This window comes from Saccopteryx bilineata, chromosome 5 (genome assembly GCF_036850765.1).
Source record: "Saccopteryx bilineata isolate mSacBil1 chromosome 5, mSacBil1_pri_phased_curated, whole genome shotgun sequence".
Lineage (NCBI taxonomy): Eukaryota > Metazoa > Chordata > Mammalia > Chiroptera > Emballonuridae > Saccopteryx > Saccopteryx bilineata.
The window spans coordinates 36,799,991-36,804,932 of NC_089494.1; positions in this window are offsets into that span (position 1 = coordinate 36,799,991).

Below are 4,942 nucleotides of genomic sequence, written 5' to 3' on the forward strand. Positions count from 1 at the left end.
CTCACTCCCTCCCCACCCCTCCATCCCACGCCCTGTTACCATCATCACACTCTTGTCCATGTCTCTGAGTCTCATTTTTATGTCCCATCTATGCATGGGTCCATATAGTTCTTAGTTTTTTCTGATTTACTTATTTCACTCCGTATAATGTTATCAAGGTCCATCCATGTTATTGTAAATGATTCGATGTCATCATCTTATGGCTGAGTAATATTCCATAGTATATATGTACCAAAGCTTTTTAATCCACTCATCCTCTGACAGACACTTGGGCTGTTTCCAGATCTTAGCTATTGTGAACAATGCTGCTATAAACATTGGAGTGCATTTCTCCTTCTGGAACCATTCTATGGTGTTCTTGGGGTATATTTCTAAAAGTGGGATGGCTGGATCAAAAGGCAGTTTGATTTCCAATTTTTTGAGGAATCCCCATACTGTTTTCACAGAGGCTGCAACAGTCTGCATTCCCACCAGCAGTGTAGGAGGGTTCTCCTTTCTCCACATCCTCGCCAGCACTTATTCTGTGTTGTTTTGTTAATGAGCGCCATTCTGACTGGTGTGAGGTGATATCTCATTGAGGTTTTAATTTGCATTTCTCTAATGATTAGTGATGTTGAGTATTTTTTCATATGCCTATTGGCCATCTGTATGTCCTCTTTGGAGAAGTGTCTATTCATTTCTTTTGCCCATTTTTTGATTGAATTGTTTGTCTTTCTGGTGTTGAGATTTACAAGTTCTTTATAAATTGTGGTTATTAACCTCTTATCAGACATACTGTCAAATATGTTCTCCAATTTTGTAGTTTGTCTTTTTATTTTCTTTTTTGTTGTTGTTGTAATTTTCTGAAGCTGGAAACGGGGAGAGACAGTCAGACAGACTCCCACATGCGCCCGACCGGGATCCACCCAGCACGCCCACCAGGGGTGACGCTCTGCCCACCAGGGGGCGATGCTCTTCCCCTCCAGGGCGTCGCTCTGCCGCGACCAGAGCCACTCTAGCGCCTGGGGCAGAGGCCAAGGAGCCATCCCCAGTGCCCGGGCCATCTTTGCTCCAATGGAGCCTTGGCTGTGGGAGGGGAAGAGAGAGACAGAGAGGAAGGAGGGGGGGGTTGAGAAGCAAATGGGTGCTTCTCCTATGTGCCCTGGCCGGGAATCGAACCCGGGTCCCCCCGCACGCCAGACCGATGCTCTACCACTGAGCCAAACGGCCAGGGCTTTATTCTGTTCTTATTGTCTTTGGCTGTGCAAAAGCTTTTTAGTTTGATATAGTCCCATTTGTTTATCCTATCTTTTATTTCCCTTGCCCGTGGAGATAAATCAGCAAATATATTGCTGTGAGAGATGTCGGAGAGCTTACTGCCTATGTTTTCTTCTAAGATGCTTATGGTTTCATGGCTTACATTTAAGTCTTTTATCCATTTTGAGTTTATTTTTGTGAATGGTTTAAGTTGGTAGTCTAGTTTCATTTTTTTGCTGGTTGCTGTCCAATTTTCCCAACACCATTTGTTGAAGAGGCTGTCTTTACTCTATTGTATGCCCTTACCTCCTTTGCCAAATATCAGTTGTCCATAGATCTGTGGGTTTATTTCTGGGTTCTCTGTTCTGTTCCATTGATCTATGTGCCTGTTCTTATGCCAGTACCAGGCTGTTTTGAGTACAATGGCCTTGTAGTATAGCTTGATATCAGGAAGTGTGATTCCTCCCCCTTTATTCTTCTTTTTTAAGATTGCTGAGACTATTTGTGTTCTCTTTTGGTTCCAAATAAATTTTTGTAATATGTGATCTATATCTTTAAGGTATGTCATTGGTATTTTAATTGGTATTGCATTGAATTTATAGATTGCTTTGGGTAATATAGACATTTTAATGATGTTTATTCTTCCTAACCATGAGCACGGTATATGCTTCCACTTACTTGTATCTTCCTTGATTTCTTTTATCAATGTTTTCTAATTTTCTGAGTACAAGTCTTTAGTCTCCTTGGTTAAATGTACTCTTAGGTACTTTATTTTTTTGGTTCAAATAGTGAATGGGATTGTTTTCTTAATTTCTCTTTCTGACTGTTCATTGTTTGTGTATAAAAATGCCTCTGATTTCTGAGTATTGATTTTATATCCTGCCACCTTGCTGAATTCATTTATCAGGTCCAATAGTTTTTTGACTGAAACTTTAGGATTTTCTATGTACAATATCATATCATCTGCAAATAATGATAGCTTTACTTCTTCTTTTCCAACTTGAATGCCTTTTATTTCTGCTTCTTGTCTGATTGCTGTGGCTAGGACTTCCAGGACTATGTTGAATAAGAGTGGTGAAAGGGGGCACCCCTGCCTTGTTCCTGATCTTAAGGGGATTTCTTTTCATTTTTGCCCATTGAGTATGATGTTGGCTGTGGGTTTCTCATAGATGGCTTTTATCATGTTGTGGTATGTTCCCTGTATTCCCACTTTGTTGAGAGTTTTGATCATGAATGGGTGCTGGATTTTATCAAATGCTTTTTCTGCATCAATTGAAATTATCATGAGGTTTTTCTCCTTCCTTTTGTTTATGTGATGAGCCACATTGATTGATTTGCAAATATTGTACCAGCCTTGCCTTCCCAGAATAAATCCCACTTGATCATGGTTTATGATTTTTTCCATATATTGTTGGATCTGGTTTGCTAATATTTTGTTGAGGATTTTAGCATCTATATTCATCAGGGATATTGGCCTATAATTTTCTTTCTTTGTGTTGTCTTAGCCTGGTTTTGGAATTCAGTTCTTCCTTCCTCTTGAATTTTTAAAAATAGTTTGAGAAGGATAGGAGTTAGTTCTTCTTTGAATATTTGGTAGAATTCACTTGTGAAGCCATCTGGCCCAGGACTTTTCTTTGTTGGGAATTTTTTTATTACTGTTTTGATATCATTTGGTGTAATTGGTCTGTTTAGGTTTTCTGATTCTTCCAGATTGATTTTTGGAAGATTGTATGCTTCAAGAATTTGTCCATTTCATCTAGGTTGTCTAGTTTTTTGGCATACAGTTCTTCATAGTATTTTCTTACAATTCTTTGTATTTATGTTGTGTCAGTTGTTATTTCTCCACTCTCATTTCTAATTTTATTTATTTGAGTCCTCTCTCTCTTTTTCTTGGTGAGTCTAGTTAAAGGTTCATCAATCTTGTTTACCTTTTCAAAGAACCAGCTCCTAGTTTCATTCATACTCTCTATTGTTTCTTTAGTCTCTATGTCACATATTTCTGCTCTGATCTTTATTATTTCCTTCTTTCTACTACATTTGGGCTTTACTTGCTGTTCTTTTTCTAGTTCTTTTAGATGCAGGGTTAAGTTGTTTATTTGAGCTTTTTCTAGCTTCTGAAAGTGTGCCTGTAGTGCTATGAACTACCCTCTCAGTACTGCTTTTGCTGTGTCCCATAAATTTTGAGTTGTTGTATGCTCATTACCATTCGTTTCTAGGAATATTTTTATTTCTTCTTTGATCTCATTGTTAATCCATTTGTTATTTAACACCCTGCTATTTAGTTTCCATGTGTTTGAGAATTTTTGAGCTTTTCTGTTGTGGTTGATTTCTAGTTTCATGCCATTGTGATCAGAGAAGTGCTTGATATGATTTCAATCTTCTTAAATTTGTGGTGACCACTTTTGTACCCTAACATGTGGTCTATTCTAGAGAATGTACCATGAGGAATTGAAAAGAATGTGTATTCTGCTTTAGGGTGAAAGGTTCTGAAGATATCTATTAAATCAAGTTGATCTAGTGCAGCAGTTCTCATCCTGTGGGTCGCGACCCCGGCAAGGGTCGAATGACCAAAACATAGGGGTCGCCTAAAGCCATTGGAAAATACATATTTATTATACAATACATCTTTAAATAAAATATGTATTTCCGATGGCTTTAGGCGACCCCTGTGTTTTGGTCGTTTGACCCCCGCCGGTGTCGCGACCCACAGGTTGAGAACCACTGATCTAGTGTGTCCTTTAAGTCTGCTGTTTCTTTGTTAATTTTCTTTCTTGAGGATCTATCTAGTGATGTTAGTGGAGTATTACAATCCCCTACTATTATAGTGTTGCTGTTGATCTTGCTCTTTATATCCATCAAAGTCTGCTTTATATATTTAGGTGCTTCTATATTAGGTGTGTAGATATTTATAATAGTAATATCTTCCTGTTGCATTGCTCCCTTTATCATTATGTAGTGACCTTCTTTATCTCTTACTATAGCCTTTGTTTTAAAGTCCATTTTGTCTGATATAAATATTGCTACCCCTGCTTTTTTTTTCATTTCCATTTGCATGAAATGTTTTTTTCCATCCTTTTACCTTCAACCTATGTGCATCTTTTGTTTTAAGGTGTGTCTCTTGTAGACAGCATATGTATGGGTCCTGTTTTCTTATCCATGCAGCTACCCTATGTCTTTTGATTGGATTATTTAATCCATTTACATTTAAGGTTATTATTGATATGTAGTTTTTTATTGCCATTTTATTCTTTAAAGCTGTATTCCTCTTTTGCTATATTTTTTCCCCAGTTTGATCTGTTTACACCATGCCCCTTAACATTTCCTGCAGCATTGGTTTGGTTGTATTGAATTCCTTGAGTTTTTTTGTGTGGGACACTTTTTATTTCTCCTTCAATTTTAAATGATAGCCTTGCTGGATAAAGTAGTCTTAGTTGTAGGTTCTTGTTCAGCATGACTCTGAATATTTCTTGCCATTCCCTTCTGGCTTCAAGTGTTTCTGTTGAGAAGTCTGATGTCATCCTTATGGAGGGTCCTTTGTAGGTGATAGCCTTTTTTTCTCTAGCAGCTTTTAATATTTTCTCTTTATCACTTAGCTTTGGTATTTTAATTATGATGTGTCTTGGTGTAGGTTTCTTTGGGTTTCTCTTTAGTGGAGTTCTCTGTGCTTCTTGAACTTGTGAGAGTTTCTTCTGCATTAATTTAGGGA